Source organism: Mirounga leonina, unplaced genomic scaffold (genome assembly GCF_011800145.1).
Source record: "Mirounga leonina isolate KUSES-001 unplaced genomic scaffold, KU_Mleo_1.0 Mir_199, whole genome shotgun sequence".
NCBI lineage: Eukaryota > Metazoa > Chordata > Mammalia > Carnivora > Phocidae > Mirounga > Mirounga leonina.
In genome coordinates this window covers 5,605,861-5,619,929 of record NW_023270498.1, presented here as the reverse complement: position 1 = coordinate 5,619,929, position 14,069 = coordinate 5,605,861, and the positions used below count along the sequence as shown (strand labels likewise).

Genomic DNA, 14,069 nt, shown 5'->3' with positions numbered 1-14,069 from the left:
TGTTGCCGTGGTTTCCAAATGTCTCTGTCAGAGTTGGAATTGCCCCGCTCTTGCCCCCTCCCGGCTAAGTCATCTGCTCGGGTTTGCTCTCCGGGGCTTTTGTTCCCTGCGAGCTTTCCGTACAGCTTTGGAGGCGGAGAGTGGAAATGGCGGCCTCCCAATCTCCGCCCCGGAGGAGCCGAGAACTCGGGGCCCCGCTCCTCAGTGAGCCCCCAGAGAAAAGCCGTCAGTCACTCCCGTCTCCCCGGTCTCTGGCCGCACTCCGTGCTCACCGGCCTGCGACCGCGCGTTTCTATCTCTGGCACCCGACCCTGGGTGGAGTCTCCAAACCCAGCAGATCCCTGCGGTGCACTCCCGCGCAGCTCATCTCGGGGGAGGAAGGTGAGTCTCCCCGATCTGCCGCTTGTTGGGTCCCTGCTGGAGGAGCAGGGGCCCGACTGTGCCACGGATCACGGTTTATGGCGACCCCGAGCTGAGAGCCCGCGCCTGGGCTCCGCCTCTGCAGCCGGCTTCCCTGCTCCGTTACCTGGGAGCTCTGCCACACTCAGGCACCCCCGGTCTTTCGGTGACCCCGAGGGTCCTGAGACCACACTGTCCCAGAGGGTTCCACCCTCCGCTCAGCCATCAGAGTGACGTCCCTCGGCGGAGCAGACTTTTAAAATTTCCGATTTTGTGCTCCGCGGCTCTATCACTTGCCAGAAGCGGCCGACGGAGGCCCCTCCCCCGCCGTCTCTCCTCCCGAATATCGCCTGGGATTCACTTCTCCGCACGTCCTACCTTCCAGAAAGTGGTCGCTTTTCTGATGAGAGAGTTGTTGCTCTTCTTTTCTTCAATCTCCTGTTGGGTTTGTAGGTGTTCAGAATGGTTTGATCCCTATCCAGCTGAATTCCTGAGAGGAGACGAAATCCAGGTCTCCTACTCCTCCGCCATCTTGCTCCGCCCCCCCCCTAATTTCTGCATTTTTACAAACAATTTAATCAACCTAAAATTATAGAAGGCACTTATGTTTTTAAAAATAGATTATAATTTTATCATCCAATTTCAAACACAAATTTTTTTTTAAATATATATGTTGCAGGATCTTTGAACATGACGTTCAAGAAAGAATACTTGAGACATTTTACAGTCCAACTTAGTAAGTTTATTTAAGTAGCATTGGAAGAGAACCGGTGGGCAGAAAAAGCTACACTTTTTGTTGTACGAAGCTGGTGGTTATATGCCTATTGCTCAAGGGGGAGGGGACGTGCAGGGACTATTAGATCATAAATATCTTCTTCGAATTTCTATCTGTAAAACTACTTCCACAAGATTTCTCTGCTGCTTATCATTCAGTTCGATATGCACTATCGGTGAGATTCACAGGCAGTTGTAAGACCCTTTAAGAATGCAGCAACCCTCAGGTATTTGATCCTTATGGAAACTGTGCAGGCATAGTGTATAGGTCAGCCTTTTGAGCTAAAGGTGAACAGTTTTTTGCTTCTACCCCTCATCATATATATTCAGTATCTTTTGAAACAACTCTCTCTGGTAGTCTTATTTATTTATTTATTTATTTTAAGATTTTATTTATTTATTTGAGACAGAGAGAATGAGATACAGAGAGCATGAGAGGGAAGAGGGTCAGAGGGAGAAGCAGACTCCCCGCCGAGCAGGGAGCCCGATGCGGGACTCGATTCCGGGAATCCAGGATCATGACCTGAGCCAAGGCAGTCGCTTAACCAACTGAGCCACCCAGGCGCCCACTGGTAGTCTTATTTAAATAATAAATCACTTTAGCACAGAAATGCTAGGAATCCACACTGTAGTGGAACCATCACTTTCCTGCTTGCTGACCCTGGGAAATGAAAGGCTCTGGCAATGTCTTATCTTCATCTGAGAGTCTCTTTATAGGCTGAAAGTTTGCCCAGGTCTGGTCATCTGATTTTAGGTAGCCTGGGAACTGTCATCTATTTCCCAATTAATAATCCCACAGAGAACGTGTCTAAAAGCAACATTCTCACCGTTCTATGGATTAAGACATTTTGAGGGTTGTGATATTGTGATTTATAATAAGAAACATATATTTGGTCTTTGAGCCAGTTCCTGGCACAGAGCTCCTAAAAACCTTGAAATTTTCTAATTGGGGAGAGCAATAAAGTGTTTTTGTTACTGTAATGAGGTAACTTTTGGAAGGCACTTAAGGATGGGAGCTGGTTGGCAGTGGAACCAACCAGGTGATTAGAGGGTTGGAACTCTCAGTCCCACCCTCTCCCTTCTCCCTCTCCCTACCCTCTACCTCCTTTCCCCCAACCCCCAGGGAGGGGAAAGTGGCTAGAGATTGAGTTCAATCACCAATAGCCAATCATTTAATCGATCATGGATGTGTAATGAGGACTCCATAAAACTCTGAAAGGACAGGGTTCAGAAAGCTTCTGTGTTGATGGACAAATACATACCGGGAGGGTGAAGGAATCCAAATCCCTGGGAATAGAAGCTCCTGAGCTCAGGACGAGCTGAGATCTCAACCTAGTATCTCTTGGCTGATCATCTGTATCCTTTACCATATTCTGTGATAAACTGGCAAATAGAAGTGTCTCCCTGAGTTCTGTGAGCCACACTAACAAATTAATGGAACAGAAGAGGGGGTTGTGGCAACATTTGATTTGTAGCTAAATCAGACAGAAGCTGTGGGTACCCCTGGGATTGACATCTGAACTAGGGATTGGAGGACAGTTATGGGACTGAGACTTAACCTGTAGGATATGACACTACCTCTGGGTAGATAGTGTCAGAATTGAGTTAAATTATAGGACACCCAGCCGCTGTCCCAGAGAATCGCTCATTGAGGGGAAAAACTCCACACATTTGGTGACCAGAATTGTCCTAGTGAAGTGTGCAGGGTCAGAGTAAAGGAGACACATAGGAGGAAGACACATAAGAATTGTGAGTTTTTCTGATACAGGCACCTTGACATTTACCCTCTGGATAAATTAGAAACAGCAACGACTTTGCTCCTCTCCCTCTCCCCTGAGCTGCCAGAGCAAAGCCATGCAGCCTCTGCCTCTGAGGGGCCCCCGCTGGGTTCCCACTGGCCGAGGGGGCGCACCCCTTCCTCTCTCCCACTCACAGTGTATGCCAGGGAGGTGACTCTCAGTGCAGTTACAAATTCCATTCTACTCAACAACAAAGCCAGCGACATATAATCTTTACTGAAAGCTGCTTAAATGATAATAATTGATTTGTCGATTGAATTGCCTAGTCATTTATGGAAGCTCTATTACATTTGAAGTTCCATGCCAGGAGCTAGGGCTTAATATATGAGTAAGATGCAGTCCCTCTCTCCAAAAAGCTTCCAGACAAATAGATACAGAGACAAGGGCACGATGCAGTATAAATTGTGGTTGCAATCTGGAAGGGTCATGTGAAGATAGACATTGCTTTAAGCTATAAAATTAGGGAAGAGGCGAAAGGATGAGAAGAACACAATAAAGATGAAAGGACATTTCATCAAAGCACAGAGGCTGGAAGAACATGGCATGTTTAAAGACGCCCCCCCTTACTCTCATGCCGAAGCCCCAGAACACACATGGTGGGGCTCTAGTCAGAGGTAAGGTGGGGGAAGTAGAGTTGGCTCTGTCCCTCTGGGTAAACAGAGTCATTGAGAAACCTTCACAAAGAAGGACCAGACCACGATGCCCAGGATTCCTCCTTGAGTGAAGGGGTTTGGATGGATTCAGCAATGATTGAGAGAGAGAGAGAAGTTTTGGGGTGGAGTGCACAGGGTGGGGAGAAGAATGTTGAGGACCGATTTGGCCCTGGGAAAATTGAGGCACTTGTGGGGCATCGAGGTGGAGATTTGGAATTAAAGTTTGAAACATGGGACTGTACCTCAGAAAAGAGATCTGAGCTGGACATATAAAGATGAATACTTTGTGATCATAACTGCTGGATTGTTTTTGAGAACGATGATTGATTATACTTAGCTTTTCATGACAATTTAGCACAACTGACTCCACATATCTTAGAGCACCCCTCTGCCCTATCACACACCTGCAGCAGTCAGCCTACTCATCCTGAGGCCTGTAAGAGCTGCCTCCTCTCTCTTCCCCCCAAATCCCTTCTCTTAGAGGGGTCAGTCTGGGAAACCCATCTGCCTGATTATCGTTCAGTGACTCTTTCCTCTTGTTTTCCTGGCCCAGTGAGGAAGCCCCTCGTTGGTCAGGAACAAATCCACAGCTTATCCTAAACTTTACTTGTCTTTTTAGAAAAGTCTCATGGCATCTCTCAAAATTTGAGACTAAAAATGAGAAAAAACTTCTTTCAGGAGATTTTGCCTTTTGAGTTTATCACCCTTGATTCTACTCTCCATCCCTGACCATGCATGGGACACGTAGACTCAAGGAGACACATTGAAGTCTTGGCAGTGCCTGCGGTAGCTCAGCCTATTACCATGGAGCCAGACTTTAATTTTACTTTATTTGGACCCAATTACTCCCACAGAAGAGAGCAGCTGACTTGAGAAGTTCTCCCAGGAGCGACAGGTTTGATTCAGACTGTTGCGGTGGAGCGTCCCACACAGCTACAGCAGGTCTGACACCCAACGTCTTCCAGACTGGCAGCTTACCCCGTGTGACTCACGGAGGGATGTGAATTAATTATGTCTGCCTTCCACTCGGTCTTTGGACCACGGCAATTCAAAATAATCACTTAGTCTACTCTTAAGTTCATCAATAATTAGCAATTTCTTTCAATTGTGTACATAGAGAAGACAATGATTGAATACAAATTAAAGCAGAACAGTGCCCTTTGGTCCAATTCTGATGACACATTCCTCCTTGGGAGAGCAGAGGAGGGACAGGTCTCAGCTGAATGTGACACTTAAAAGGGACAGGTACAGTTCAAACTCCAACCTTAGGAAGCCAAAAGCCAAAACTGACTTTAAAAAATTGATTTTTAAAAGTAGGTAACTGTTTCAATTGAGATAATGTTTTTTCACCCTGCAAAATGCTTAGCCACAAATTTACCTTAGTAAGTTGTCAACGTCTAGTGCGTTGGGGTCCCTGGGTAAGGGTCTACGAAATCACCAGGACACAGGGGATGCAGAGCAAAGGCAGCACTTGCAACTGCATACTGCCGTTTATTTCTCACATAGCTATATACTCGCAGTGATCAGATAAACATAACAATGTATCAAGCCAACATCTGTGAAGTGAAATATACACGAAATGCAATAAGAACAAAATACATCCTGCTTATGCTTGCAGAATAAAGAATTCTCTTAGCCATCCTTCCTTTGGAGACAACATGTTCTTTGTCTTTAGAAAGAACACTTCTGTTTAGAAAGATACACTTTAAGCGAGGCAAGAGCCACTTCCTGCTGATCCAGGCATTTAGGCCTTGCAACATGAGGTAAGGGGAAGAGAACATTTTCTCCTCCTGGCCTAGGCCTGCCTGGCCGACCTTAACCTCAGTGCAGTCCTCAAATGACCCTGGCCTGCAAGGGGTCTACAAGCCTACACCATCTCAATTCCCTCTTTTTTCTTTTGTTTTAATAAAAGTGCCCTCCAAAGGATGGCCATAGAATTCTGGGAAGGCTTTAGATAGCAAAAATGCAACAGCATAAAGCATAAGATAACAATCAACAATACAAATCCCATTCCTCCGGCAGTATGCCCCAAACTTTGAATAATACCTTTTGGATCTAGTCCCTTAAGTTGCTTAAGAAGTAAATTGGCCAACGTAGCGGCATCTGATACAGTAAGCAAGGCACACATAGCCAAAAATAAATTTTCAGGCGTACAAGCCTTCCCTGTTCGCTGCAGGATTTTTTGCCTCTCCCCACTAAGCTTTTTAATTTGCCCCCAAGTCGGCAAAGCAGTAGCAAATATCTGCCGACGGCGACGTCGTCCTCCCAAATTCAGATGTGCCATGGCCTGTAACGGAAGTTCATCTTGGTCTGGATTCCTCATCCGTCGCCTGGTGGGATACGGTGCCATTCGAATTGGCCCTCGACCGGATCCATCGCGCGGGGAGCCAGGAACAGGTCCGTCCATCCTCTGTGGAAACATAAGCATAACCCTTCCCTCTATAAAGCAATAGCCCCGGTCGCCATTCTGCATCTGCGGTTGGTTTAAACCATATATATTCATTCAATGGAGGGGGAGCGACCTCTCCTTCTATAAACTGTTTCTCTGCACGGGAGAGGATATCTCCCTGTGGAAGATTCAAGAAATTTAATGTGAACAGTGCTTGTTGCAAAATGGAACGTGCATTTGATTGAGTGAATGCTAAAATATGATCCTTTTTCCTCCTTTTTAATTTTTTAATTTGTAACTTTAAGGTATTATGTGCACGTTCTACAATGGCTTGTCCTTGGGGATTATACTCAATGCCTGTTTTGTGCATTATACCATATTGTTTACAGAAAGTTTGAAATTTTTTACTGCTATATGCAGGTCCATTATCTGTTTTAATAATAGATGGTAAACCCATCACAGCAAAAGTTTCTAAGAGATGGGTGATAACATGTTGTGCAGTTTCGCCACTTTGTGCTGTGGCCCATATAAATTGAGAATATGTATCTATTACCACATGTACATACATACAAAGTTCAGAAAACCACATCTGCCACTGCAGATATTCAGGCTCCTTTAAAAGAGCCCGACAGAGGACCCTCCAGTCCTCAGGAGAAAAATTGTTATAATGTCGAGCTAGACCATTAACTAACTCCTTAACATAATGTGGTTGTGGTCCATATAAAGACACTGCCTTTTTCAAGCGACCAATATCTTCTATACCTATTCCTTCATAATATGGTGCTTGTGCCACCCCCTGGATTGGGGGAGGCCTGAGAACAGGAAAAGCAAAGACAGAATTACCTGCGCCAGCCTCATCATCGCTATCCTCTAGCGCATCAAGCTCAGCTAAAGCAGCAGAAAGGAAAGGATTTTTAGAAGAAAGAGCTGGTACAGACGGCAAAGGCGGAGCAGAGGGCTTCCTAGAGGGTTTCTTAGACTCTTCCGTCATAGCCATAACCTGCTGAAAAACCTTCAAACACAGCTCAATATCATTAGAAGCGACAGTAATGCCATAGACAGCAAGAGAATGCTTCAGCATTCGAACATAAGGAGTAGAAGTTTCTTGTCCCATCACCTTGTACTTAATTAAGTTACTCACCCTTCCTGAACGTCCTTCAGGGTCCCTGTTTGGGCGCCAATTGTCAACATCTAGTGCGTTGGGGTCCCTGGGTAAGGGTCTACGAAATCACCAGGACACAGGGGATGCAGAGCAAAGGCAGCACTTGCAACTGCATCCCCTGTGTCCTGGTGATTTCGTAGACCCTTACCCAGGGACCCCAACGCACTAGACGTTGACAGTAAGTAAATTTTCCAAAACACATTTATTTGTATTTGAGATTTTCAAACCTCACAGAAAAAGAGACGGAAAAATTGTGAATGGTCCGGTTACTCAACCCACAACTGGCCCCCCACCTCCTCTCTACACACACACACACACACACACACACACCAAAAGATCATGCTCACCCATCATATATTTGAGTATATCTCATGCTGGGAAAATTGTTACTACAAGATCAGTACATCTTTGAAATGTCTGACTCCTCAAAATGTCTTCCTTTTATTTGGCTTCAATCTGTATGTGTAGAGTCCACATATTAAACTTCTGTTTCTTTCTGAACACAAAACAATTTTGCAACATTTAAATATGGTATTATGCATCTATAAAACCACTTAATAAATGTAGGATGTGAAGGTGTTTCTTTCCCATGACTTTTGTCACATTTTATTATGTTAAGACACACAGGATTTGACCTTTAAGAGATACATCCAGAAGATATTCAATTACTTTTGGAAACCCTAGAAAACACAGAAGTATATTAGACATAAATAAATTCCATAGAAAAGTAAGCAAATAAAAAAAAAAAAAAAGGTAACTCTGACCGAGAGAATGGAAGGTGCTCACCAAATGAGAGAGGAGAAGAGTAGTAGGAGATAGGTAAGTTTCAATGAAAATCCTACAACAAGTCAGTAATTACTCATTCCTGCTGATGTGAAGGGAAAAACTTACGGGTCTGTCTCAGGAAGATGAATCTGGGTAAAGGGAATTAATTTAAGGTAATAGCACTTGAATATTCTGCTCAATATGCACCAATCATTTTTAAGTGATCTGCATATGTTCGCTCATTTAATCCTCACAGTGAGCCCGTGAGGCAGGCAGTTATCCCTCCCTTTTACAGATTACATATTCTTTTTTAAAGATTTTATTTATTTATTTGACAGAGAGAGAGATAGCTAGAGCAGGAACACAAGCAGGGGGAGTGGGAGAGGGAGAAGCAGGCTTCCTGCCAAGCAGGGAGCCCGATGTGGGTCTCGATCCCAGGACCCTGGGATCACGACCTGAGCCGAAGGCAGACGCTCAACGACTGAGCCACCCAGGCGCCCTACAGATTACATATTAATAATTTGCCCAAGGTTATATGGCAGATGAATGACAATGCAGGGTCTTAAGCCCTGAAATCCCTGTAAAAGACCATGCTTTTTGAGTCAATGAAATTGACCCACTGAGTCAGGAGCAGCCTCCAGATAACTAGGAAAGCCTGCTGTCGATAGGGCTAGGATAGATCGTCTGTGCTCTTGAAGTCTGGAGGCAGCAAAGTTAAAGGATCCTGGTTGAAATCCCTGTAAGATTAGACCAGGATGTGTTCATAATTAGGGAAATGATATAATTGATTGTCCAAAACAAGGCATTTTTTTTAGAATGAACAGAGCACATTGAAAATTAAATTAGAACAGAAGGACCAAGAACTTTTCAACCACAAATCGAGATAAATGAATATAAAACTTTTTTTTCCTATTATCCATATATTATGGAGCAAGACCCCATCAAATAAATTAAAATTTTAGATGTCAAGAAGAATTAAAACTAAGGAGCAGATGTCTTTCTTGTGGATGTGGGTTTTTTCTCTATCATTTGTCTTCTGTAAAACAGTAACATTTACCTTATGTCAGCTCATGCGTTTGAAAAAGGGCATCTCAACATTGAAAGAGTTGGTTGGCAGAAACCCTGAAATGTCCTTGCCATCGCAGACTGGTGATTTTTCTCCGAAAGCAGATTTTTAGATGGTTTTAAATATTACTATGGCTATATCCTTGGGTCATTTATCTTCTCAAACTCTACCTTGTCATTTGGAACATCCATCCACCTGTATGCTCACACCCACTTTGACTTTTTTCTCCTGCTAGAGTCGGAGGGACTCTACTTTGCCAAGCATGGTTCTCATCATTATAAGCAAAGCTATCTTTCCCATTTTCTCCAAGAGTCCTCAGCTAGAAATACCGTGAAAGTACGGGTGGTCCCCTGTTAGTCATTCATTACATTTAACACAATAGCAAGAGAAAAAATAAAAAAGCTCATGACAAATTTATAGATATTTGAAGAAGATTCATAAAAATGAACAATTAAGGGAGATTTAGAATGATTAGGCTACACGTCACATTTTAAGAAGAAAAAGCATTGTTTTCTCATATCTCCCTTCTAAAGACTGTCAGGAATTGATTCTGGATAGATCATCAAGTGCTTCTTGTGGTTCTGCGTCCTTACTGCTTTGATTCATTTCACCCAAGATGATACGTTTTAAAAATTGTACATTAAACCTGAATGTAGAGTCCCACATGCATTTGAAAAAGAAGGATGAAGTCCACGTGGTAACCTAGAATTCAAAGAAAGAAAAGGTACACGAAGAGGTTCCCTTCGTTTAGGTGACAATGCTGCTTTGTCCTGTTTAGGATATGCAGGGGACCACCATTAAGAATAGAATCATTATAGGGACAATAAAGAATTTTAATTATACATTCTGGATGCAAGTTCTTCATCAGGTATGTTATGTGCAAATATTTTCTCCCAGTCTATAGCTTGTCTTTTTGTTGTCTTAACAGTGGATTTCAGAAAAAGAAAAAAATGTTTTTCTTTAATTTTGATGAAGTCTGATTTATTAATATTTTCTTTCATAGACGAGGCTTTTCATGCAATGCTTCAGAACTCATGTCCTATGCTGTATTCCAGAAGCTTTATAGTTTTAAACATGAAAATTTCAAAACTATGTGTTGAAACAACTGCCCTTTATCCCCTGAATTGCTTTTGCAACTTAATCAAATATCAAGTGGCTGTGTTTGTGGTTGATTCCTGGACTCTATTCTTTCTCACCGGTCCACATGACTATCTCTTTACCACGCTCACTTGTTTTATGGACAAAGCCCCAAATCAGGTAGGTTGTTATTATTCCAAATGTAGTCTTCTTTTTCAAAGACATTTTAACCCTTTTAGTTCTTTTGCATTTTATATGAATTTTAGAATCAACTTGTTTATATTAAAAAAATGCTGCTGGAATTTTGAATGATACTGAATTAAATATAGGGGTCGCTTCTTTTTCTGTCATCTTGGAGTCTCTGGAGGCCTGCTGGGAACAAGACTCTTATAACGCCAAATAATGTCTAGAAGGCTGTGGTCCAAGGCCATTTTTGCTGCCTATAAGCGGGGTCTCCAGAACCAGAGGGAGCACACAGCTCTTCTTAAAATCGAAGGTGTTTATGCTCGAGATGAAATAGAATTCTATCTAGGCAAGAGATGTGCTTATGTGTACAAAACAAGGAACAACACAGTGACTCCTGGTGGCAAACCAAACAAAACCAGAGTAATTTGGGGGAAAGTAACTCGTGCTCATGGAAACAGGGGCATGGATTCGTGCCAAATTCTGAAGCAACCTTCCTGCTAAAACCATTGGCCACAGAACCCGTGTGATGCTGTACCCTCAAGGATTTAAATTTAATGAAAAGTAAATAAAGGTGTAGATTTGTAAAAAAAAAAGAAAAAGAAAAAATATATATGGGTCATTTTGGAGACAACTGGCATCTGAAATTATATCGAGACTTTTCATCTAAGTTCACGGTGAGGCTCTCCATTTATTTAGTTCTTCAAGGACTTCCCTCATTAATTTTTTGCAATCTTCGTCATATAAATCCTCTATATATCTTTTTATACTTATACCTCAGATTTTATGAGTATTAAGTGATATTCCTTCTTTTATTTTGTTTCCATTTGTACATTGTTGGTATATAAAAGTACATTTGGTTTTTATTTATTAAACCTCTCTGCTGTGACCTCACTGTCTCTGTAGATTATCATGTCATTTACAAACAGAGACAATTTTTTCTTTTTCTTTTCCAATATATATCAGTATTTGTTTGTTTTCTTGCTGCTCTGGCTGAGGATTCTATGTCAAGGCTGAGAATACTATGTCAAATAGAGTAATGAAAAGGAACATTCTTGCCTTTCTCCCCATGTTGGGAGACATACATGGTCCTCTCTCACTCCCTATGTCAGCTGTAAGCTTTTTTTTTTTTAAGATTATTTATTTATTTATTTATTTATTTATTTATTTATTTATTTATTACTTATTTTAGAGAGAAAGAGAGGGGGAGGAAGAGTATGCAGGAATGGGGAGGAGGGAGGGGGTAGAGGAAGAAAGGGAGAATCTTAAGCAGACTCTGAACTGAGCTTGGAGCCTGATCTCACAACCCTGAGATCATGACCTGAGACAAAATCAAGAGTCAGACACTTAATGGACTGAGCTACCCAGGTGCCCATGTAGGCTTTTTTTTTTTTTAATTTTAAGTAAACTCTATGCCACACGAGGGGCTTGAATGCATGACTCTGAGATCAAGAGTCACATATTCTACCACCTGAGCCAGCCAGGCACCCCCAGCTGTAGGATTTTTGTAGATGCCCTTGGTCAAACTTGAATGAATGACCTTCTCTCTCTCCTACTTTGCTGAACATTTTTGTCATGAATGGATGTTGTATTTTGTCAAATACTTTTTCATCTATTGAGGTGACTGTGTCATTTTTCTCTATTAGATTATTAGGATTGTGGATTTCATCGACTGTTTTCTGCATAATGACTTAGGGTAGACATCACCTGGTAATGGTATGTCATTCTTTTTAGTATAATACTCAATGCAGCCAGCTAATATTTTGTTGAGGATCATTGCATGATTGTTCATGAGGGATATGGAGCTGTGTTTTCTTGTTTTGTAATTTCTTTGTGGGCATTTGGTATCCTAAATATTGATACTGACCTCATAAAATGGGTCAGGTGTGTTCTTTTTCTTTCCAGAAGAGATTGTGTAGAATTGGTGTTATTTCTTCATTTGATAGAATCTACCAAGAAAACTATGGGATCCTGGTGAATTCTTTTTCAGAACCTTTTTAACTACAAATCCAATTTATTTAATAGTTAGAGGACTGTTCAAGGTAACTGCTTCACCTCAGTTGATGTGAATGAACTTGGTAGTTTGTGGTGTTTGAGGAATTGGTTCATTTCATCAAGGTTGTCAGATACATACATGTAGAAGTATTCATAGTATTCCCTTACTATCCTTTTAATGCCCATTGGTATATAGTGATAGTCCCCTCTTTCATTCTTGAGATTCGCAATTTGTGTCTTCCCTTCTATTTTAATTTTTCTGCCTTGCTAAAAGATCAATTTTATTGATTGTTTCAAAGAACCAGCTTTGATTTTATGGATTTTCTGCTCTTCCTTTGAGTGTTAAGTTTCTCCGTCCTGAGCCAGCGCTGGAGTTCTGCAACTTTTTCTGTGTCGTAGTGCTCGCTCCTGAGTTTCTAGCTGTGTTGAGTTCAGGAGTTCAGGTGGAGGATGCCCGAGAGGAAAAAAAAAAATGCCAAATTCATCTCCAGTTTGGTGACTTAAAAGTCTGATGTTCTTCCACAGTCTGCCTAATGGTGTTTACTTTTCAGTCTTTAGTTTCTTGGGCATTCTTTCCAGATTTTGTAGTTGCATTGGTGGAAGAGAAAGTATGAAGCATGCTTACTTTATCCCACCCAGAACTGGAGCATGCCAGTTTTTTGTTTGTTTGTTTGTTTGTTTGTTTTGTCTTCTACTGCAACCATGAAGCTCCATGCCTGTCACTGAGCAGTAGGAGGACTCCTCCATGAAGCACTCCATCATGGGGTGTCTTTGGGTATCATGTGGTTGTGTTGGAGGTAAGCCCTCCAGAAGGGGATCTAATGTCCTGGATGTTAAAATGGCTTCCACAGCATGTGCATACTTTTTCTACCTTCCATTTTGGCTTGTGGGACACTTGTAATATTTTCGAACTTAAGGAAAATTTCAAAAATAGTATGCAGAACTCCCAAATGTCATTTACAATTCACCGTGTCAGCATTTTGTCCCGCTTACTTTGTCATCATCTTTCCTCCATCTCTTCAATGGGCTGTAAGTCATTACTCTCATTAGCTATTTTGATGTTCAAATTTTCCTAATCTGGGGTGAACAGCACCATTGTGAATTATTCTTCACCTTAACATGACTTCATCATGTTTTGTGTACATCCTTACTTTCTGGTGATGGGATATCCAACAATGAAATCATTTTTCCAAGGTACCTAAGTTTCTTTTATTGAGACATATTTTCTAGAAACGAAATTGTGGCTCTAGTTATTGCTCCCAGGCTACCTTGTTTTATGCCTTCACTAAATCCAATTAAACCTGGCTTTAGTTTCCCCTAAATTGAAGAAAATTGAGACTCGTCAACTTGGATGTTTCTTATCCTGGTTCAGGTGACCTAACAAATTGGGTAGCTCCACAGGCAGCCTTGCCCCTTACATAGAGCTCAGATCTGGAGATCTCTGCAGAGTGTCTCAGCAATGGGGTACTAAACCCCAAGACCTTACAGACACCCATCCTGCTGCTCTGAGGCAGCTCAGGCTTCTAGACTTGTTTCCAGGGTTTTTTAGCAAGTGGAACACACATTCACATATGCACATACACTTAGATATGTATATACTCATAACCCGATCTGCCAGTCACCACGGGTCCAATGTCAATTCCACACGACCCAGCCAATCCCAATCGAACAACATACAATTCGTTTTAGTCTGTCCCCTTTCCATATATTTCTGATGGTGAAAAATTCTCAATAATTCAATCATTTGCTCCATCCTATATTACATACGTAATAGTTGTTTCAAAATCACTAATATATACCACTTTGA

The 14,069-nt window shown here is 42.0% G+C and overlaps 1 pseudogene; it reads left to right on the top strand.

Annotated features, from left to right (window-relative positions):
• Nucleotides 1–10,486: 10,486 nt before the first annotated feature.
• Nucleotides 10,487–10,835, top strand: LOC118024568 (annotated as a pseudogene).
• Nucleotides 10,836–14,069: the final 3,234 nt, after the last annotated feature.